This window comes from Melospiza georgiana, chromosome 5, assembly GCF_028018845.1.
Source record: "Melospiza georgiana isolate bMelGeo1 chromosome 5, bMelGeo1.pri, whole genome shotgun sequence".
Lineage (NCBI taxonomy): Eukaryota > Metazoa > Chordata > Aves > Passeriformes > Passerellidae > Melospiza > Melospiza georgiana.
Window position 1 is genome coordinate 15,005,491 of NC_080434.1, and position 24,554 is coordinate 15,030,044.

General features: G+C 37.4%; 1 protein-coding gene across 1 annotated transcript in view; it reads left to right on the forward strand.

Moving 5' to 3' along the window:
* Nucleotides 1–24,554, forward strand: part of FBXW7 (F-box and WD repeat domain containing 7) — a 176,667-nt gene that overhangs the window by 101,593 nt on the left and 50,520 nt on the right. The gene's annotated exons all lie outside the window — the stretch shown is intronic.

A 24,554-nucleotide genomic window follows, 5' to 3' on the forward strand; every position in this document is an offset into this window, starting at 1 on the left:
ATTTCTCACCATTTGGTAGGAAAAGACTGACAGAAGAGTATAAACAAAAAATATGTGAAGATGTGCATATGTGTGTGTACAGTTTTCTAATGTAAAACTAAAGGTAGTCTTCAGAGTCTGTCACTGGACAAATCTGAGCACTCCTAAATGCTTGCATCTTCTACAAGAGAATTTTTGTTTCTGGGCTTTGTGTCAGGGAACTTGCATTGTGACCTCTGGTGTTAACATATTTCTTTGAATGGCTGTCAGAAATAGCTTTCTTTCAAAGCAGCTTTAGCCTTTAATTCAATTTCTCTTGATTTTGTTAGAAAATTTGTCAGAGAAGCGCAGATCATGGACTGATCAGTTGATACTTATCAGGAAAGGAACTGTGTTCTTGACCTATGTTTATTTTTCATAAAGGGGTGTGTCCATTGGTCTGGATTTCCAAATATTAACAATAAAGCCTGCCTTCTAGATATTTTACTTTCCATTCTTAAATTCATAATTTATAGTGTTTTTTTTTCCTTGTTTTTATTCTTTTTGGTGTTTCAGTTTTGGAAAATCTGTGTAATGAAACAGAAGTACTTCAGAAGTTCAGTAGAAGGAAGATAATTGAAAAGGAAGATGGTTTTGAGTGCAAAGAAAGGAATACTGAATAGTTACAGAAATGAGGAAGGCAAAATCTTCTGTAACATTCTGCCTAGAGGGTCATGCCTTTAGAAGATAAATAGTCTTGGATAATGAACTTTGTCTTTTTTCTTTTCTTTTTTACCTATATGCAGTGTCTCCACTCTGAATCTGCTTTTCCAGTGCCTTTTATCTATTCTCACAAGGGAAATAAATGTTTTTCCTGTGTGAAGTGGTAGTCTTGAAGAAAAAGCAATACGTTACTTATTTTATCAAGATGGAACAGTGAAAGTCTAAAAATTATCTTCTACACCCTTTTTTTCTGCAATTCTCTCATTTTGTTTGCAAACAAACTTCCTCTGTACTGTACTTGAGAGGGAATAATACAGGTTTCACAGATGTGGAAAGAAGTGTACAGATCCTCAGTTCTCTGATCACCTCAAGGTGGGCTGATTCAACCTGGCTCAGCTGAAGTGTCCTGTGATCTCCCAGGCAATGCTCACAAGAATTCTGCCAAGCCTTACTGAAATCCATCCTTCAAACTGTGCATGCAGTCTGATGTAGCCAGTGTTTCTGGCTTTGTAGAACAAGATACAGGCAGAAATAGGCTTCTCCCTAGCCCTGGCCTTCTCTGGGGTGTTAGAGAAGCTCTGGGCTTAAGATAGCCATTTGCAGGAGGAAGCACTCAGTTTGCTGTTCAAGCAGCTGTTCCCTGTATTCCCTGGAAAAAATAAAATTGGTAGCTAACCTGTGCATATCTAGTTCAGTCTGGTGTAGTGGGTCAAAAATAGTTGGGCAACTTACTTGAGTTTTTGTTGTTGTTTGGTTGGTGGTTTGTTTTTGTTTGGTGTTTGTTAATTTTCAAACCTGCACTGCAACACGTCATAGCACTCCCAAAGACTGCTTTTTCAGAATATTCAGGGATCGTCTGTCACCATACTGGCTCTTTGAGAAACACTGTTATTTAAATTGTTCTACCTATTTCTGGCCAAGATAAAAGCAGCAATCGGAAACTCATTTATATTTAACACTAGCTAAAATGTTTTTCTTTGTGGTTTTGATGCATTTAAAACTTCCATTTCCTCTTGTAATGAGCAGTGCTGTCTATTACAGACTGCAGGAGTGCAGATGTTAAAAGCATGTTATGATGATTCTGCAGTCAGTCCCTTCCCTTCAGGAGGTGTCAGAAGAAAGGTTTCCTGGGTGATTTTTCTCCCTTGTGCCCAATTGTTTAGATGTCTTTAGAAGCCTTTATTGTCATGCTCTTTGAGCTATTCAAGCATGCTGGGTTGACTTTGTGAAAGATCTTTACCTGCTTAAAGTCCATCTGTTTTGTTGTCTCAAACTGTGGAGGTTATAGCATCCAGCAGAAGAGGGAATGGGAGACAACAATGATGCCATAAACTGACCCAGCTGCCTCTTTGCTGATTGATCATGCCAGAGGGGAACTCATGAAATGTGTAATTAAATATACTTAGTGTATTGCTTTGAAACCTAATTGCTTTAGCTATGAATCTCCCTTTTCTCTTTTTACAGTCCCTTCTATCACTAGGTAAATGCTTTTTGTCCTCCTGCAGCAGAGGAAGGCACTTTAATTTCCTGAGCATATCTTTTTCAGGTATGGGGGAATACGCCTTTGTGATGAAATTATTGCTCTGCTGTGTCATGACTATCCTTACTGCAGAAACACAAAGAGGGCAAATAAACTTCAACTGGCAATTTTTGTTCAGGTGTTCCCCAGATTTTGAGTGGAAGTCAAACTGAACTAGAATGACACTCAGACAAGGCATAAGCAGGGTTGTAGCCTTAGCATCTTGCTCTTGGGTCTCTGCCACTTACCACAACCAATTGGTTGTTGTTCCTTATGTGATGAACCCTTTCTTTCAGTGAATGATGATTTTGCCAGTTTGAATAGCTCCACTCCTCAGAGCAGCAATCCCATCTCATTCCTAGACTCACTGCTGGGCCTGAGTTTTTCTCTGAAGCTCTGTCTTTGGCTCTGGTCTACTCTATCTCACTCTCCCTTCACCTGGTTTTGGACTGGTAATTCTGCTTTCTCCCTACAGTTTCTCATTGATATTCATCTTCTGTCAAAAGTGGGCCTCTTCTCTGGAAAACTTATTTACCATGCTTGAAAATACAGTTTTGCATAGGAACAACAGCAGTGTCTTTCTAAATGCTGCTCAGTTATTTTATAATGTTACTCATATTTTTGGAAAGGCAAGAAAAAAAGCACTGGAATTGACATGACTTTTCCCTTTATTTATTTATTTTTTTTAGTCAAGGAAACCTGTACTTTTAATTTGTTCTGTTCCTTAAAATATGTTTTGAGTAACCAATTTGATTGCAAAGTTTCTTGGTCAGAGGTTTGAGATGGTTGCATATCATTTGTGTGGTCATGTGTAGTTTGATCACATTTCAGAAAAACATCTCTAGTTACTTACTCCTCATGTGGACGTGATTTTGATATTGAAAGATGCAGTCTATAAAGTAGGTTAATGATTTTTCTTTAAAAATCCGATAGCAGTTACAAACTGTGCATTTTTGATACATTGCAAATATTTATGCTTGTGAAAAAGAAGTGTGAAATGTGTCATATGAAAAGAAAACATTGATGCTGTGCAAGAAGGCAATACAGTAAACCTGTTTTTAATAATTCTGCTGCTACTGTAACACTTGGAAGTAATAGAGAAGTAAGATTTTTGTGTGGTGTTTTTCATTTGTTTTGTAGATCATATTCCAATATATTAAAGGACAACCAAAATTCTGCTGACCCTAAACTAATTGATTAAAGTGAGAAGGAGAATAAAAATACATAAATGATGATAGAAGTGTAAATAAATTATTTTATATAATGTTCTTCCCTTATGAATTATCTATGTTTAGCAGTACTTCCTTAAACCAGCTTTGTTTATGTCGTATCAAAGGCACTCATAAGACTTGGTAAATGCTAATGTATTCAACTTCTTTATTAGCTAGGAAAACTTTTTTTTTTTCAGGAAATAGTATAATAATGTAGCAAAGACGGTAAAATTGTGTGTTTTATTTGGTGAAACAGGCGTCTTTCCCTCCTGTCTCAGATGGCTCATTATTTCTGATAGTTTATTAAGTTTGTATATGGTGGATGGCTTTGCATATGCAAGGTAGTAAATAGAATTTTATTTGTAAATTGTGAAAAAGAGGCAACTTGTCTGTAGAAGATGCAGGTAAGTAAAAAATTTATTTTAGGAATCTGTAATATGTAAACATAGGGAAATTTCAGACCAGATGTTTCAATATTCATAGCCTCCTGTGGAATTTCTAAAATTGCATTTTTAAGTTCATAATGTAGCTAGTGTACAGTGATGGTAAGCAGTTACAGCAAACTGATCCTAGATGGTATTATATGGGATCTTTCCTCATGATTGAGATGCCCCCATTTATGTATAGAGACATGGGTTTAAAAAGCATAGTTTTATTTGCAAACATTATTATTCATATTATAATAATATTATATATATGATGTAATAAGTCTGATATGCTGGATGCAAAATTGTCCCTGCACAGAGAGTTTACTGCTTGTAGAGATGAAAGAAGATGAGATGGGAAAAGAAACATGATGTGTTGTTAGCAGCTGTTCCTTGGTTCATAGGCCAGGAGCCTGTAGGTGATACCATACTGGTCTCTTTTTAAGGATACTCTCCCAGCAGCATTTTAGTTTTTGAAAATTGAAAAAGAACAGCATAGAAAGTGACACAGAGGTATATTTGGTATATTTTTGTGCCGTATTTTTTCCTGTTTATCCTGTGTTTAGGTACTCACTTCTATATTTAAACAGTTAAAATTTTGTTGCTTCAAGACAATCTGCATGGTGCAGTGTTCTGTCAGTAAAAAAGGCAGTCTCTTCCAAAGCTTGCTGCTATTAATAAACCCTAACACAAGATTACTTCTCATGATAACAGCAGCAGCTGGCAAGAATGTTTGCAATTTTAACATATTTACAGCATTGCTACATTCTATCTCGCATTTCTCCTGTGGTACGTTGTTAGTGAAATTTCAGACCGAATTCTTACCATGAATTTCTTCATGACCTTACAGTCTTCCCTGCTTTTGCCTTCCCTTCTCCAAATCCTGTCTGCATACCAAGCTCTCAAACAGGTCCTCTACTGTCTAGTGCCTATTCAGTCCGCATAACTTTTATAGATCATCTCTCTTTTCTTTCCTGTCTCTTTACACCCACAGTGTTCCTGTCCTTTGCCTCTCTGCTTATCCTGCAAACAGTTCTGGGAAGTCCTTTCTGCCCATGTACCACATTTAAGAAAATGAAGAATTACCTGTAACTGGCTGTATTTCCTAAGAGAACCAGATAAGCCATCATGCTAAAAAAAATTACGATTTCTACAACATCTATCACTTGATTTTCAAAGTACAAGTGTTTAGCTTTAAGTATTATAAATTCAGTATTAAAATACTGTGTGTCAATCAATTTCCACTGCCTACCCTTGCTTTATTATCTTCAGGCAGGTGATAAACTCTCATAGTTGGTACTAATTCTCTTCTCTTGAATAGCATTCAGAATAGGTGCTTGTGCACCTTCCTCTTTGGGAGGAATGTTTTTGTGCTAAACAATAATAAGCTTCTGTTCATTTAATTTATTAGACATGTATGCTTGCCACTTATTTGCTGTTTCTGTTCACAGTGATGCAAGAAATAGGTAACAGACAAAAAAACCTAATAATACAAATTATAGAATTGAGACTGCATCATCCCTTTAACCTATGGCAGGATCTATGGTGTCTGTGCTATTTCTGACTGAGATTCATCTAATGATATAAAATTGCTTCTCATAGAAATGGTTAGTTTTCTCATCATGTTTGAAATGTCATTATGTGTTGAGGTCACTTTGCACTGTGAGAATTTGACACTAATTGCAATTAATATCCAGATTTATTAAGGGCACATACATAGCAGTGCTTCTTCACTTTAGAAAAAAAATGGGTTAGAATAGCAGCAGCTAATTTGGTCGGTGCCTATTGGTATGAATATTACATGGATTAAAATTGCCAAAGTAGATTCATTTTGGGGGTTTGTTTCTTGATTTTTTTTCAAGACACATTATCCCCCTCCCATTTGGGTTAGAGAATGTTTGTAACAATTTTGTTGGGATTACTCCATTATAATTGTCAAATTAATTTGGTGTATGTCAGTTTCCTTTAGCTTCTTGTCCACTTTTCTTTTCTTGTTACATAAAGAGCTGGTCATCATGGGAGAAAACTTCAGTGAGTTGTAGCCCTTCCCTCCCAGAAGAAGAGGAGGCAGCTGGAGCTGCTTGGGTCTGAGCCGCGTTAGTGATGGTGGGTGTCCGTGAGATCTGTTGGCACAGCTCGAGAAGCTTTCCAACAGGGCTGCCTCTTGTGCTGCCTTACTGAGAGGAATTTCTTTGGAGCATCTGGTTAACAGGGATCACTTTCTGGCACCACCTCCGTTAATTACATCTGCTCAACCTGTCTGCCTTGGTTTGCCTTGTGCATTCCCATGAAGGGCTGTATCCAGATGCAGCTGTCTTGCAGGCGCAGCACTAAGCCCTGCGCCAGTCTTGAGATTTCTGGGAAGGCATCCAAACTTCTGAGTGGGTGAAGAGGAAATAGTTTCCTGTTCTGAAGTACTGGCCCATTTTAATTTGAGCACACAAGTGAATGTTTTAGATGTCCATAAATGCTGCATATTTGTCCGTTTATGGCCATGTTTAGCAGGTCCAGCCCTTTTCTTGATTTAGGAAGAGCTCAGATCAGACGTGACCCGTTCTTTCCTGTGTGTGGAGAAAGTAAATGCTTCAAGACATCCAAGACATCCTCAGGGAATTAATTAATTCCTGAAAATATGGCAATGAGGAGAGGCGGGTGTGCAAACCTTCATGCCCCCTGCCCCAGTTTTTCTCTTTCTCTCTTCCTGATGCAGAGGGAAACCTGCACTAAAACTTCTCTCTTGAAGTGTAAAAATAGTGAAACCCGTAATTTGCACCTCTGGAGTGTCTTACTGACTTGTGGGACCTAATTTATAGAAACAAGTAGCATTGGCAGCCCCTTGCAGTGGACACACAGACCACATGAATTCATAATTGCTGAAAAATTTCAGTTTATTCTTTGGACTTCAGTAGACAATTTATGCCCCCCCGAGGTTATACTGAGTTACCCAATCATAATAGGTGCTGCAAGTCTAATAAAACTAATCTTTCAAGAGACATCTGTGTTTCTTTCCTCTCAACATATTCTGTCTTTTGTGTATGTATGTTGATAGAAAAATTGAAACATGTTATTTAGTAATTGGCCCTAAGGCCTTGTATTTTCTGGGTGATTTTATGATTTGTAATTCAAATTTGCACTACTTAAGCATGAACAATGTTAGTGAGCAAAAACCTTTAAATTGAACTGTTGTCTCTCTGAAGTAACTAATCTTTGTGATATAAACACAAAAATGTCTTTTTTTTTAAACCTAGTGTAACAACTGTGTGCATAATGTACAGTATTTGTATATTAATCTGTTTGGAAGAACGTAAATAGAATCCTTCTAAAAGGGAATTATATTGACACAAATTAAACCTCAGTGGGATGAAATGATGACAATTACTGAAAAATAAAGAAGTACATTATGTAGTAGTTTTGAATGTAGTTTAAACTATTTTCCACTTCAATTTTAATTTCAGATTGTCTGTATCTTAGAGTTTTTTTCTTTTTTGCTTATCCTTCAGAACCATGAAGTCAAGACACCTTTTTGTGCATTTTCATGCAAGCAGTTCCTTGCTGTGAGGCAGCATGGGACACACGTGCTTTTTTGTCCATCTTTTGAAATCTCTTTACTAGGAGTTTTAACTTCTGTACAAGGTTTTGAGAAATAGTTCATGTTTTGATGTTTTGATGGTATGTGAACATATGGGGAATGAATTTGGAGTCATTAGACTAAACTGTTGCATTTTTTTTTTCTTTTCTTTTCTTTTTTTTTTTTTTTTTTTCTTTTTAAGCTTACTAGGAGAGCATTCCAGTAGAGAGGACATAAGACATATGTTGTCTTTGAAGGATCAGTGTGCTAGATATTGGATATGGCATTCCAAAGCATGTAATGACACGGATCACAAAGATGTTGCCCTATTAAAAACCTAATATATGCAACCGTCTTTGTATTTCTAAAAGAATGTCAGTTGCTACTAAGAAATATGCTAACAACCTTTCTGAACTTTTGAATTCCTTTGACAATGCTTGTGAACTTCAACATCTAATTTAAAAATACAATATATAATATATAATTTTCATTCTGTAGCACACAATATTATAGGTGGTAGGTAATTGTTTCCTTTTCCCATTCAGAACTGGGGAGTCATAGCATCTCGTTATCTAATACTATTTAATAATAGCCCTCAGAATACATACACAGATACAGGTGCTCTTCCTTCAGGGAGAGTTTCAAGATTTCCTTCTAGCTTCCTGCCACTAAGTAGCATCAGTGCTGCTTCATAAGACTCTGTCCTAGATTAGGTGTATCTGTCACAGACATATCAAAAACCATATCAAATACAAAGGTTTTATCTGACCTCTTTTAGATGTGCCTTCATTAATGGTTTTCATGAATAGACAAATTGGTAAATTTGCTACTATTATTCAGTAGAAAAAAATCTTAAGTTTTTTTTTCTTATTTTTATTTCCATTTATATTTTCTTATATTCTGACTTTAAAGTAATCAGGTTTTGCTTTGTTTTTTTATAAAGAAGAGCTCATTTTTAATAGGAAAAACACTAAATGGGAAAAACCTTACATGTTGTCTTACAATGTATCATAAATAAGGGAGCTTGATTTTCCTTTTTCAGTCCTTTACTCTTCATGTCTTGAAAATAATGAAATAAAAAAATTCTCCTAGCTTATCTTCTGTATGCATTTTCTGCTCTGTACAACACTAGAGGGGAGACAAGAACCAAGATATAGTTTTAAGCAGTAGCTTCATAAACAAGTCTGGAAACTGAGGTAATCCTGCCTCATGTCCTTGTTTTCCCTGTTTCTTTCACCTTGTGGCTGCTGTCATAGTCTCCAAACTTGGAAACAGCTGCTGCTAGTAAACCCTGTCTTTCCTTGTTTGACTTGGAAAACAGGGGTGGATTGTTTCTGTTAAACTGAAGTGGAAAAAATATTTTCATGGAGTGCTGACCACGTGTCTGGTTGCACCAAGGTAGAAGTTGGAGATCTCTGAGGTAATACAGACTGTTTCAAGAACTGGGCATGTGGGAAGTTCACACCCTGGTTCACAATGTGTCTAGCATTAAGACAGAACAGATGAGAGATTGCCACTACATTTAAAGTGTAAAATGTTTTCTTTCTTCATTTATGAATGAGAATGTTTGTGCTTCAATTTTCTGCCATGTTTATTTTCATAAAAATACAAATATCTCTAAATCTGATTCTCACTTGAAAGTAAAATTGAAAGTGGTCAGGAGCATTTGATAGATTACTGTAAATAATTGGAGAGATTTGTCTTCTACAGGTGCAACCTGAGCTGCACTTCTATGGTCTCAATGCAGAGATTTCGTTTCTTTGCAGTGGTTGCTTGAAGGAAATGGCATTTTCTGCTTCTCTGGTAGATGCTTCAAATTCCAGAGGCAGTTTAGCACTATTGTAATTAGCACAGGGTGGAGGAAGCCATGCAGTGCCACTCTGGTCCCAGGCTTGTGTCGTAGATGCAGCATTGCTTGGTTGGCTACAAATGACATGAGATACACAGAAAGTGAGACTGACAAAAGGTGGAACAGAAAAATGAGTTGCTATAGTACCAAGCAGCCAGTGCTGTACTGCTAAAAATGTGGCTTTCTGTATATGCATGTCAGCAAAATAGAATACCTTTGTAGTGGTAGAAGGTATCAAAGTATTTTTTTAGTACTCCCAGGGTGATAGTCCCAGTTGACAAGAACTTTACATCAGCTTTAAGTGACACTGGGCATTATACAGTGAAGTCTCTCCAACAGGAATATATTCTTGAGGAAGAATGTATCATGACTTGAGAATAGATTCATTTCTTATAAAGACAACCTGACACCAAGTGTTGGACAGCAAACTATGCCATTGTGCCTTTTTTGAATCTTGTTTTATGCCTTGCTTGCAGAGTCAAAGCTGATTATTTGCACTTACAGAGGTCTGACCTCTAGGTGCCATTAGTAGGATAGAAATACAACCCCTGTTCTTAATCAAAAACCTTTCAATTAACCTTTCAATTAACTCAATACTGAAATTGTTTGTCACAGCCTCTTTCCTACAGGAAAAACCCGTGAAGAGATCATGGTGGTTCCCTTGAGAACCAGCTTTACTTCATACCTCAGAATGTGTTTTAAGGGAAAGATACTGTGGTGAGAGACACTTGTGAAAAAAAATCATAGGCAGAGGAGAAAATAAAATACATAAAATACATAATGGCCCAGATACTGTCACTGACTGTAATAACTGCTTTTCAGGATTTATGATGAAACAACTTCAAACTTGTCTTTTAAGTCCCCTTGTTTCTACGTGCATGTAGTCAGGAGAGAAAGCTTGAATTTTGTTTTCCCATTATTATTACTAGGGAATTATTTGGATATTATCCTTATGGGAGTGGGAAAATGGTTTTTTTTTATACCTAGCATGCCATTATTTATCATCTCTTTTTTTATCAGAAACTACTGCTCATAGCAGTTCGTCAGCAAGAGAGTGCCCTACCCTGACCTTAGTTAAGAAGCTGTGTAACAAGTCCTTGTAAAGCTGCATTCTTAAATACATGGTGTATGTGTAAACTCACAAAGACACAGCAATAGTCGTGTAGTAAAATCTAATGGGGAATGCTGTAAGTTCAAAAAACAGGAAATCATCTTTAAGCATCCTTTTTAACATTTCTTGAAGCATGCAGATTGCACTGAGGTTTGAGGTTTCTCTGCATAAATTTCCAAAACACATAACTGGGAGAAATGCTTTGCACCCTTTTTCATAACTGTTGACAGGCCAACTTAATTTTTCCCTTCTCCTTGTAAAGGTTGTGCTTGTATGCAGGTGGCTTGAATAGCCTGCTCAACATGGATTTAGTCCATGAGAAAATTAAATTATGATCAGACTCTGTTAAGCTAGGTGGGTTTTTTAGCCTCACCCAGAGAAACATTTGTGATGTTCTTGTGAACTACAGCATGTCTAAAATGTTCCATGGCTTTAATAAAGGAGTAAGAACTCTGATATATCATTTATTTAGAGTTACCATACCAATGTAATGGGCAGAATATGTTTAGGATCTTTTATAAGAAAATGAGTTTTGCAAGGCACTTTTTCTACTTAAGGTTATGGTGATCATGTGTACCATATGAACATTTGTAGCACAAAAAGTAATTTGAGCATATTTTTTTTTAAATTGCAGATTTTACCACTCTGCTTCTTAAAAAAAAATGTATTAGGCCTTTGAAATGTAATGGTTTGTTTTGTGGTCTCATTGTGTACCCTTTTTCTTTAATAGTGAAAATTATAATTTTGGATCTCAGTGGTGTTGAGTAAGGTCCTTGTCATCTTGTACTTCATTTAAGCTAATCTGTAGGAAGAATGGCAAGTTCTTGTCTTGGCTTGAGAGAGGTTTCAGAATGCCTGTGCTGATGGTACACTGAGAGATTTACCTCATGGAGATATGGGACACCTTGTTTTATTCAATCAAAAGTTCCTGACTGACATTCTAGTTAATGCTACCAAAAATAAAAACCCACACATGTATCAGAACAACACATTTAGCATTAAATGACAAGCAAAATAGCAATTGAATTTTAAATCAGAAGAAACAGGATGCTTGGGGGAAAAACTGTTATTTAAAATGTTGAGGGAATTTATAGGATGTATAAAGTAGCTTATATACTCATAAATAATTTCTTATGCCATTGAGAGTTGATTCTGATAGAAGCTTTATTGTTCCATTCTTAGATAAAACTTTGTGTCATGGCTAAGTATATCCATTTTAGTATTTTTTTCCTTTCTAAAGAAATGTATCTGAATTGGTTTTGTTCATCAATTCTCATCCACTGTGTAATCAAGGTGGAAAATTCATACCTTTTTAAAATGAGAAGGTCTAAGTGTGCATATCAAGTGAAAACCAGGCATTTTCCCACTAAAGAAAGAGTTGGACTTTTATTCTGCTTTTCCTCCATTCTATGTTTTACTGGGGGAGCAAGAGGCTATCCTATAGAAAAATTTAGGAAATTTGTAGTTTAACATAATTCCTATGTTAATATTCAAGGATTTTTTTTTTTACATCACGCAGCTTGTGGTGTTGTTTCTGTAGTGGACGTGAAGGGGCAGTGTAGTGCTGTTGATAAGTCTTCCTCTGTGTTCATCTTTTTAATCTTTTGTGGAATATCATGTTTAAAATGTGGTTATTTTATTTATTTTATTTTATGTGCATTGTAGGAAAGTATGAGAATTCTTTTAAGTTAAAGAAATATTCTGGAAATATCAATGCAGTTAAGAACATTGTTGTTTAAAATGAGTCACTGTTTTCTCCTTGACACTGTTTATACTCATGAATATAGATATTATTCAGGTTTTTTTTATGACTGTTACTGTTTAAAGGCTTCCACATGGTAAAAGCACGTGAAGATCATGGACAAGTGCTAGCAAAGTACAGCCAGTCTTGAAATATAGAAGGGCATGAACAAAGCAACTTTGACATGATTTTTGCTTAGTTGGTTTTTTTCACTTTGAGTATTAAAGTACATTTGAAGTACTTATTCCTTGTGAATGGCACATTCTATATGAATTAATTGACTTCCTGCTGAACTGAAATATTGAGGATACTTCATTTTTTTTTACCCAGTAGAATAAATTGGTATCCAAAGGAGGCATTCTCTCAATCTCTCCTGAAACCACCATTGCAAAGAGAAGGATCCTAATCTTGGGATGTATTTTCTGAAACAATGAGTATAGGTATAATCCTCAGATATAAAGAAGAAATGATAAAAAGAAGAAATTCTTCACTGTGAGGGTGGTGGGGCACTGAAGTAGGTTTTCCAAAGGAGTTTTGAAGACACCATCCTGAGAAATGTTCCAGGCTGGTCTGGATGGGGCTTTGAGGAACCTGATCTAGGGGGTGGCACCCTGTCTGTGGCAAGGGTATTGGAACCAAGATGGTCTTTGATGTCCTTTCCACCTCAAACTATTCTTTGATTCTGTGATAATTTCTCATGTCACTGTTTTCTCAACAGAGCCAACATTCACTCCAGTCTTCTCTTATGATTTTTGGTTGTTGTAATTGGTATTCTATCTAAATGCTAGGGATAATGAAGATTTTGAGGTTAAACTTTAAAAATGACTGAGTGTAGCTCTGCCAGTTTCAGTGACAAACTTTTCTTGCATACTTTTAAATATTCAATGTTAGGTTGTTGGAATTTTTCATAGACAACTTCAGGTTTTTTTCTGTGAATGTTTAATTTTGTTTCTAAGTCATAAAATACAGAGTTTTAGAAAATTTTATATGAAACATGAAAAAAAAATGTTTTATTGTTCCAGTTTAAATCTTCTAGAATAAGTGGGGCTTTCCTTGTTCATTGGAACTGCTTTAGTACCCCAGGACCATAGTCTGAGAAGCTAAATAATGATACTGAGCAGCTCAGGCTCCTTTGAAGATACCAAGGCATACCTGTGTTAGTGACATAGCAAATAGTAGTATCATATTCTTTCCTCCTGGAGTGCTGATGAGCTGAAGAAATACATGTTTCTGGAAAGAACAAAAGTAATTCTGGCAGTTAATTTTTGCATGGCTTTGAGTGTTGTACCTTCTCTCATAATAAACCACTTTAATTTGCTTAGCATTTTTATGCTAACAGCTTTCATCATGGTGCATGTTAAACAATTCAGACAGCAGAATTAAAATAAGAACTGAGTGATATTTGTGCTAAGTTTAAAGTACAGAAAATTAAGGGAATCACTGATAATTATAATGACTAATAATAAGTATATAAACTGAATGTTAACACCTTTTTAGCCAGTAAGTAATTTATGAATAATTTATCATTAGCTAACATTTTATGCATCTCTGTATGTTGAATATGTCTGTTACCTGTTTTTTTTTCCATCAAGTTTTTATGAGTTCCTGAAGGTGCTTAAAAGATGAGAAATATTTTTAATGTGTGCTAGAATTCTCCAGGAAAGATCAAAGTACATGTTCTTTAACCTAAATTCAATAGATTTGACTTACATTAAAATTTGGAATTAGGTAGAGACTTACAGTGAATGTCAATCGTGGGGGTTTTTCTTCTATTACTTCTTCTATTACTGCAAGGTTATGGTAGACATGAGCAATAAAAATATCATCTGTGAATACCATTGTATAGCTGCATGACAAGCTCTTTCATGCCCTGAGAAAATTGCTTTCTCTTTTTGTTTTTGTTTATTCTGTGATCAGCAGTGAACAGAAGCCAGTAACATAGATGATTTGTTCTGTTAAACTCTCTAAGTGCAATGTATAAAGGTTAAAAGATTGTTTGCTTTCTTAAGAGCTCCAGTGTGATGACCTTAGGAGTAAGTATGCTTTTTTTGCCCAGATAGAAGGTTTCATTCTCTATTATTTTTAAAACAATATAGTATTTTTATTGCAGTATGTCTCAGTGGATAAATCTTTGAAAAACACCTTACTAGACTTACTAAAGACAAATGTTAAGATGCTGAGGGATTGTAAGAGTAAGGCTTTTTAATTAGGAATTTAAAACCCCAAAAACTATGTATCAAACTTGTGACAGAGCGCTTGCTTGGGCAGTGTCACTACACCATCTTTTCTCATCTTTTTCTTCGAAAGTGTTAGGCTCCAGTTCTTCAAAAGCAGCAGTAACACACTAGATGCCAGTGGGAAATTGCAAACAGGAAAAAAAGTCCTTTATTTTCACATCAGCTTTATATATCAAAACTGCATGCATCTTTCACATCTGCCACTAGACAGATGTGTGTAATTTCAAGTGCAAAAGTGCATGTGCCATTTTAAGTCTTTATGCAAACAGTGTATATCAAATTAGCTACTTGTATAAACAAATACTCAACTGCATGCCTTGTATGCATGTCAGCTGAATGCAGTTACACGCAAATTTTCTTAAAAGCAAGTGTCTTTTAGGCTCACTGCTTAAAAAGCTTGTCAGTGTCTGGAGGGGAGCGTGAATATTGTCAGCATTTAAATAAATGTCTTTAAAAAATGGATAGACTGAGAGGGGTATTATGTAAAAAGTTAATAGATAGTATGGTTCTTGTTGGTCACACATGCTGAAAGTACCAGAGACTGAAGTAGGAGAGCGTGTTCCTGCTCTTAAGGACTCCCCCCACCCCCAGCCAATGAAGAGATTTGTTAATGAATGGAAGACTTTCATTAACAAGTTGCCTCCTTTAAAAACTAACTGAACTTGCAAATGATCAGAATAGCATTTGGCATATCATTAGTACAGGACGAGTAAGCCTTAGAAAATTTGAAGAATTGGTTCATGCAGTTTCAACAAAAGTACTTTAGAATTTGGGCTTTTCTTTGGTAGCCTGTGCCCTTTTGGTCTCTTTTCATTTTCTTGCTATCTGTGTAGACCCTTTACATTTTTTCCAAACCTCCCCCCACCCCTGTTCAATAGCTAATCTGCTAAATTCATGCTACAACTGCCTCATTGAGTGGATGCGTTGTTCTGCCCGCTTCGTACCAGCTTTGTTACTGTGCAGTATTTTTCAGCTGTTTGTGCTCATTACCATACAGCTGGTATTTAGAGGAGAGAGGGAAGCAGGCAGAAGCTTTACTGTCTGCAAGTATAAGAAGCTCTTTTGCAAATGGGGTACTGGCAGATGGGGCATGTGTTTAAACGGGTTTTGCTGATAACAGACTGCATTAAAAATCATTCTGAGAAAGTCTAAGGTCAGCCCCATGAATTCAGAACTTGAGAGGTATTCAACTTTTGGAAGACCTTTATAGAATATTAATTAACCCAGGTCCATGAAAGTGACAAATGGATTGTTTGCAATAATGTTAGATACTATCCTGCTGCCCCCACTTCACAGTTCATTTCCTTCAGCAACCCCTGATTCAGTTTATGAGTTTTTTAAAAAAACATAGGATTGTATATGCTGTTCTCATGATCAGGGCTCTTGCCAAAACAAATGAGTGAACAAACAGTAAAATCCCAGACCTCATCAAAGGAAAAATAATTTTTCTTTTGATGTTGTGACTGAACTTTGCATTATATACAATTGTATATACCTTTGCCAGAAGCCAGCCCTTTACATACACATGGAAATTGATTCTCTCTCTAGCAGAATGAGTAGCACTGCACTGGCTGAGGTGATCTGAAGAGAAATTGAACAAAGTTTGTGTCTAGAGCCAGTACATCTTCTATTGGCTCTATTGCTGTAGCTGAGAAGGGAGAACAAGCTTTATGGCCCTGGGACTGCTCTTCCAGGCCTGCAATGGAAGCTGGATATTACGAGTGGATATTATAAGTGCAAGCTGGGAACAGGTGTTCTGCATTTAGACATAGAAGTTAATCACTTACTGTCTGAAATACAAGGTAATTGGTATGTGCTAACACAGCTCTGTGTGGCTCTAGTGCATGGCCCTTGTAACAGGATCATCAAATTCCTGGCTGCCTTCTGGAATTCGGTGCATTTTGGCATTGCTCTGAGCCCCTTGGGACGCCCAGGGGTGACTAAGCAGCCTCACACAGATGGAGTGCTCTGACAGCTGAGGAAGGATGGAAACAGTGATGGGTTAACATTTCTCAGAGTACCCACACAGACTCTGACCCTCCCAGTCCTAATCCTCCAGGAAAAGCTACAGAATGCTTTCCAAAGCATTGAGCCTGGGACAATAAAGCCATAGAGTCAATAGAGCTATTGATTTCATGGGATGCCATAATCTTGGGGTTCTTTCCCCTTGTTTTACCTCTTTCTTTGCCCTTGGAGACAAACTCCTCCTTCATTACTAACACGCCCTTTCTGCTAGGTGGGAACCAGCGAGTCTCAGATGTGTACCTGAATTGTTCACCACACCAGGTATACCTGGAACCTCATCAGCTCAACATTTTGGTCTCCTCCCCTGCCCCCATCCCAGCTGTATTATTTGGGTTAGTGAAAAATTCTGCCACTACCCATAAACCTTATTTTACTTGTAATAAGGAGGTGTGCTGTGTTTGTAGATGTTGGTCCTGCAGCATAGCAAACAACTGTAGTGTGTAAAGCCAGTGCCTGGCAGTGAGAAGATGAGCTCTTATTCCAGACCAGTTAACAGATGTATGTACAATTCAGGCCACATTTTATGTTCTGGAGAGAAGAAGTCCAGATGCTTCTTACCTGCTTGACTATTGACCAGAGTTTTATTTCAAGAATAGTTACAAAACATCAAGAGATTTTAAAGAACAGCACTGTTCAGCTCCAAACTTCCATTGCTTCTCTATAGTGTGAGCTAACACACTAAAATGTGATATGAAGAGTTCTGCTTTGAATGAGTTAGTGATCACATTCAAAATTACATTGAGGACATTGAAGCACAGATTTATATGAGTTTTGAGTTGCAAGTGAAATGCTGTTCACTGGTTAGCTTCCACACTGAACAACAGTCACTCTGACTTTGTCAAAAGCAAAGTGGGGAATTCACTAACTGCAACTTGTTCAAGCTCTTTAAATAAAATACAATTTATTAGAGTTTTTGATGTGTGTTGAAATACAGCAAAAAAAAGTAATGGCCAAAGTAGGACCCTGTCATTATAGCTGCTGCAGCAGGGGTGGTTCCCCTCCACCCCCTGAATTTATAAACTCTAGCACTTTGATTTCACACATCTGTCCTCAAATGCAGCTATACAGAAGTGCAAGAAGAGGTAATGAACAGCTGCCATCTTCTGAATCCAGCTGTTGTTCCTGGAGGCCTTATTTGCACACCTCTGCCCCCAGCCTACCTTCCTGCTTTCTCCCTCTTTTTCCAGTACTGTCTTGTAGTCTGCCAGAAGTTATTTCCTTTCTTCAGCTTTGCTGGCAAATGGATCCCGTAAATGATCTGACTCGCTTTAGGCAAAGTTAGTTAAGTTTAAAAGGCTATCAAAAGTGATTTAAGCTGCCTGGAAAATGTTTTGCATGAAGGAGATGAAAGAGCAGCAGAGCTCTAAGGTCAGTAACCTCTTGCAGAAAGGTGGTGGAATACGCAGGGGTTAAACAGCTTTAACTGGCCAAGTGCACACGGATCTGTGGTGCATGAAGAGCAGATGTAAGAGCTGCTGTCACTGTAAAGGCCCTCCTGCAACTGCCTGTGCTAGTATCACTACTTTGATTAAAAATCACATGCTGGAGGTTGTAGACAGACGTTCACTTGGCTAAAATCCATGCCACTGGAAACCTTCATCTCCCCCAGGCAGGTTCCTATTGCCCCTTTGGTGGTAATTATGGCCTCACTGGAGCCAGCAGAGCTCCCACACTGGCTGTGGAGCAACCAGCCAGAGAAGCTTAGCCAATTTAAATGGGTGATTTGCACTAACCCAGCTAATTTAACATAAAGTGGATTTATTGTTCCTTTGGTTCTGTGGTGGGGACAGCAGCATCTTCTGCTGGCACAGCTAAACATGGGGGAGCAATGGTGCAAATGCTGTGTGGTGTCCAGGTGTGACAAATGGGCAGCTCCTTGATAAGGACCCCACTCAGTGCTGTGCCCAACCTTGTGGCTTCAGTTTAGGTTTCCTGTGAGGTGGTTTGATGAGTAGAGATGAACAAAAAACTGTGTGAGTATATTTCAGAAGTCCTTTTAGCTAAATTTATGAGGACAAGTTTGTTCAGGCAGTTTGTTCTTCCATAGCAGAAAGTACTAGGTACCTTTGAATCCATGGATAGGTGGTAACATGGAACTTAGTCTGGATGTTTTTAAGTATCATGTAACTTCAACATTAATTTGAATTAAGTTCATGTGTAAGACTAATTCAGTGAGAGTGTTTGGATGGTATATAATTTCAGTTTTGCTGTAAAAGAAGTCAGAGTGCATACATAAGTTTTTCATATTAAACACAAAATTATTAAATTCATGGTAAAAGTTAAAATCTCCCAGATCTATGGGAGATTCCCTACCATCTTTGTGGTAGGGAATCTCAAATGACTGGGATTTGTGAAAAGCAAATTACATTCTACAGTCTGAGAACTACCTCTGAAAACCGTTTGTATGTTTCTACCCTAAATATTTTGAAAAATTTACAGAATTCCTTTCCATTGTAATTTTTATAGGTATATTGTTTGTATTCTCCACATTATTTAAAAATAATGCATGCAAAGACTAAAGTGTTACCTAATGGCTAGTAAAAGTTTGGTGCTCAGAACAGATGCACAGCTTTGAATGGACTCAGAGATCTCCAGCTCTCTGCCTTTGCCTGTTACACTGTCTACACATGAGTTTTGTGGTAGGATCTAAGGTAATAGATGCAGTAAAAGCTACAAGAAGCTTTGCTAATAAGCAGACAGAGAGCAGGCACCACTGTGGATGAAACAGAATTATGCTCCATCCAAAACCTCATCCCACTAAAGATATTTTATACTGATTTGTTTTGGAAAAGTTCACGATAAAACCTTCAGTGAACTGGAAACAGTGGAGAAATCAGTGTAATGAGCAATCAACATCTGAAGCAACTGACTGGCAATGAGAATACATCAAAGACAGTTTTCAGAGAAAGGATGGAAATTACTGAAACTTCACAGTGTTCAGAGACATTGTGGTTCTGTCTTTGTCATGATGGGGTCCTGGATCTCCTGTGCTGGATGCTTCATTGTGTTTGCAACCCATGGGCAAAACCTAATTGTCAGTTACTGACAACAGAGAATGTCCTCCTGAAGTTTTTTGCTTTTGGGAAAAAATTTTCTGCTTCCCTAGAAAAAGCCAGGCTTTTAGCTCAGTTTTTCTCTTGGGAATATTTCTGCTTTGTAGGACTTTGCTGAGAAGCCTTCAGTGTTGAGTTTTGGACAAATAATCCAAACCAGTGAAGTTATCCAGTTTAAAAAAAGAAAATAAGACATCAGTCCTGTATCCCTGGAGCCTGTTTTAACAGCTGTACTTTAAATTCAAGAGCTCAGTGAAGCTTCAAGAGGAAGCATTTTTGATGCTTAATAATAATTAGGAAACCTTCTCCAAAAAATGAGGCAAATTAAAATAATTAGGAAATTGTTGTGGTGTTGGCCCTTCATGTGTATTGTTGAAACACAAGCATTACAAGGTGTATGGCTGGTGGAAAACCCTACAACAGCATAAAAGTCCTGAAGGAAGGTGGTTAGTAGCTTTATTCACCAGCCTTGCAGTAATTCACTTTGCTAACATATGCTCTTCTCCAGTTTTACATTGGTGCCACTCTGCAGTTTTGCTCATTGAGTCACCAAGTAGCTGTCCATAAGTTTGTTTAAATAAACTTCTTGGATGTGATCCTGTAAATATATTATGTAAAGCTGAGCAGAAATCACAAGTGCTGTATTTTTATCTTGCTTCAGATCTTAAGTGATTCCTGGAAGTATGTTCAGGTTACCAAGGACCTTATGTAAAAATACAGAATCGAATTATACAGCATGGTGCTATAAAGCCTCTTTAGGAAGTCTTCTAGCATAATCCCAGCCCATCCACTGTTCTCTTACTGTGTTTGTCACTAGTGACTGTTAAAGTCACCTCTGTTGCTGCATCCTGCATTTGGTTTTGGGAGGGAAGAAAGTCCTGATTCACATTAGTTTTGGACACGTATGAATGGAAAGCTGAAGCAAATGGGTGCATTTTTTCAGCCTATCATGGTTTCCAGTAAGTGGGGTGGATATACAGTGTCAAAGAAGTCAGCCTGAAGGCCTGCACTGAAAAAGAAAACCATGAGGAATGAGTTGTTCTCTGAGAATAATGTCGATAAAAGAATTGAAAATGGCCTTAATTCAAAATAGGAATTGCAGAGAAACAAATACCCTATCCCCTCTGAAGACAATATGAGAAATACAAATATGTCCCCCATTTGTGAAATAGACAGACAAATTATTATGATGGATGTCAGCTGTGAATAATGGAAAGCACTTATTCTGGTCCATGGGAGTTTGGGCACTGTCTACCAGGAAGAGTGAGAGTACAGCCTCCATTGGCTGCAACACAGGGAGACCCTGAGGTCTTGAAACTGTGGCTAATAAATTTATTCTGGTTAGCGGAAAACATCATCTGATGAGGAATTTGTAAGTAATAGCTATCATGGGTTCAATTATTTCCAAGGCAGAAACACAGTCACCTTCCTCTTGGTAACAGAAATTTCCTGTTGCAGAGTGCACTCTAAATCAGATGAGAAATGTACATCAGACAGCATGGTTCACCAGGCAGAAATTTAATTCTGGGGTGACACCTGGTCTGCGGGTACCCGTCCTCCCTGGTAATTCACTCAATAGGCTGCTGGTCGACCTCTTTATGTTGAGGGAATGGGCAAGGGGCAGCAATGAGATGATGATGATGATGACGATGATGATGATGATGATTATTATTATTATTAGGTCTCTCTACTTGTCAGGATTTAAGAGAGAACTGTCTCACAAAGCTGGCAATAATCTAGGTGCAATATGTCATTTTTCAGAGCAGGACTAACACAGACAACTTCTACTTAGGCTGATTAATATGGTGGCAAACCAGCTTCATGTTTCTGCCTCACCAATCAGATCTGTTATTTCAAGGTTCTTTTCAGTGCCGTCAGATTCAAAATGATGATTAACTATTTGGACCTGCAAATGCTCTTTGACCTACATTTGGGGAATACAAAAAAAGCTTAATTTAATTGCAGTAAATTCTTTCAGAAGGGATGTAAGAAGGCAAAGTTCTTCACTCATGTATTTCTCAACAAAATTCAGGATGGACACTTTTGGAGATCTTAATGTGAACCATGTGTTTGTTTTTCTCTCTGTGAGGACCAGTGCAGTAGGACTGCATTTTCAGTCCTTCCAGCACAGCACCAGTTGATTCTCTGTGGGAGTTGTCATGTTTCTTATCCATTAAAGCAGAGCCCTTAATAGCTCCTATCACTGCCAGGCAAGCTTTATAAGTTCAGAGTGTCTCTTATGAGACTTGGTATTATACATCTAATTCAGACAAGTATGTCTCACAATCACTATTGCATTGTTTCCAAAGAAAATACAGCAATTATCCTTTCCTCTCTGACGCATCAAAGCCCAGCTCATAGGAGAGCTAAATCTCCTGGCAAGAAGGTTGTGGTAAGATTTGCTTTTCAGCTCTGCAACAGCCAGTGTGCAAAAGCTGACTAAATACCATTGGATTGGCTGTCAACATTTCACTGTGCATTCTTGATAGATATCTTCTCTTTGATATGTTCCCTCTGCAAGGGGAACTGCATAGACTGTGTACAATCTTTATGATTCTTTTTGGTTGTTGAAACTCAAAGAGTGATTCCTTTTTCTATGGCAGGTAGGTAGAACTACTTTTCTTTTGTCACCATCTGTAGACAGTAGGATGAGTAAAAAAGGAATTTCTTTTGAGTAACAAGTTTTCACATGCAGTCTCATTGTAAAAAGAGGGTCTGTCCAAAATACAGAGAGAAGTCAATAGTAAAAGTTTGGTTCTGTTTTGTCTGAAGATATCTGTGCTAAGAAAAGTAAGTGGGGGAATTTTAGCCTGCAGCTTAGGATATAGTTAACCTTGACTGTAGAAACTGCCACATGGTGGGAGTTCCAGCGAGGAGGACAAATGTGTCTTTGGTGCCAAGTCTGGTTTGCCTGCAGTTTTCATCTTCCATCTGGCATTGACAACACCACCTGAGGAAGGAAGGTGGAAGCAGGACCACCCCAGTCGCCTATGGCTGTTTTTTCCATTGGTATTGGACAGACCTCAGAGCTTGGAGGCATGAGCTTTGGCCTGTAAAGGGTAGAAGTTCTGAGGCCAAACCAGAGATTTTGCCATTTCTTTTCCCAAAAGGGAGGTATTTTCTCCTATTTTCGTTTAAGCAGAGTTTAAACTACAGGGAAGAACCCAGTCTGCTGTCCTCTGTACCCCTTGTAGTAGTGACATCTAATGTTGGCCATGGATTTGTTTTGTGGTGAGAGCCACTGAATTTTTAAAAATCTTTATTTTCTAGAAGCGTATTCAAGATCTGAAGCCATATTTTTAAAAGCAAAAATGCCTTTTTAATTAAAATGTGAGGTTATAATAATGACTTTCTGGTTGGCAAATAACTGATTTACATCAAGCCCCAACTTAAAGCATAGTGCTTGGAGCACCATGAATACAAAATTCTATCCTTTCTTATCCCATGTGTAGGAGGAATCCATCACGATTGCAGATACAATGAAACAGTGGATTTTGACATTTTATTAAAGTTTGGACATGTAATCACTCTTCAATGTTCTGTTCAAAGGAGCCTCAGCAGAAAATAGCATAAAATTACCATGCACTGATAATGGAGAGAAGCACTGAACTTCAGATTTACGCTCTCATTACTTGTTCCATCACATTCTCAGTTCTTTGTTGTGTTGTCTTTATGGCTTCTGCTGTTCTGAGAGTACGGTTCCCATTCATTTTTAGAACTCTAAAAGGACATAAATTATAATGGCTGAATTTTGATATGACACAGGTTAACAAAAATGAAGAAGTTCTTTACTCTCAACTCTCAAAAGCAAAGCTAATATATTTTCCTACTGTTTTCTTTTGATTTCTTTTCCAAACATACAAGAAAAGTTAACTCTCTCTGACATCTGAGGTAGATGTGGTGTTATATTTCTCTGTGGTAATGTTCTTTTATATGTTTTAAATGCTAGCATTAAATTCTGGACTCATTATAAAGAAACTCACTTTCGTTTGTAAAGTTAATTTTGTATTTTCTATCATGAGGATTTTACATATAAATATTTGTGTAAGTTGCCTTTTTCAAACATCTTGGCACAAGAAACTCAGCTAAAATGGAAGGAAAATTGTTTATGGGAAGAGAGAAGCTTTCTAATCTCAAAAGAAGTCTATCATGTTTAAAGAAAAACATAGTTTTATGATAAAAGAATTTTTAAATAAATCCACTAGGTTCACTGAGTAATAACTTTTCACCTCTTGCAACTGCTGCAGCAAACAAAAAAATAGTTTGCTATGAGGACTTTGCTGAAATAGGTGGGAAAGGAATTGCCTGTTCTGTTTATTTACCAGTGAGCTGAAAAAAGGAAAAAAAATCAGGTATTCAAACAGAAGTTTTTTATAAAAGCCACAAAGAGAGAAGGTTGCAAACTCTTTGTACTCTCTTTGACTTTGTACTTTTTTACATATTTGAACTTTCCCTCCCAGGATTTTTTTTTATATTGCAGATTTCTGTACATGAGTGGATTTCTTAAAGAGCTTGCAGATACAGCCTTTAAAAGTGTCCTTCAGGTTGGTTAGTAGATGGTCTCTACTTCTGTAAACAGATTAGGCTTTGTCAAAGTCTTTTGGGGTTGTTTTTTTTTTTTTTTTTTTTTGAGGTGGGTATTGTCATCTGTGAGAGCTTACACTTACAGGCAAATCATGGGGATGATGACTATGCCTTCATGATAGCATAAAGAGATTTTCTGGTTTGACAAAAAAGTGGGCATTGTTGCATGTGCCAGAGTACTTTCCACAGAAGTGATGATGTCTTGTGTAGCAGCTTTGCTTAAAATCTTGTGGCTTGGAAAATTCCAATTTTAGCTGCTATTTCTCTGCTAACCAAATCCTTCACTTGGTCACAGTTAAGGTGGGTAAAGAGCACTTTGTTGGCAAAGAGTTCAGTCTTAGCAAGAAGCTGCAGCAATTTAAGAAATTATTTTATCCCGCTGTTCCTAAGTATTCTGCTCCCATGGCAGAGTATAGGAGGAATATGCTAGCGATACACAGCCCCGTGTCTGCAAAATCCAGGAGTTCAGTTTACACCACTGCAATCCTTATAGATTGTTTGCCCAGGTGAGCTCAGGTAAGCAACGCTTCTGTTTAAGGGAAATGCCCTC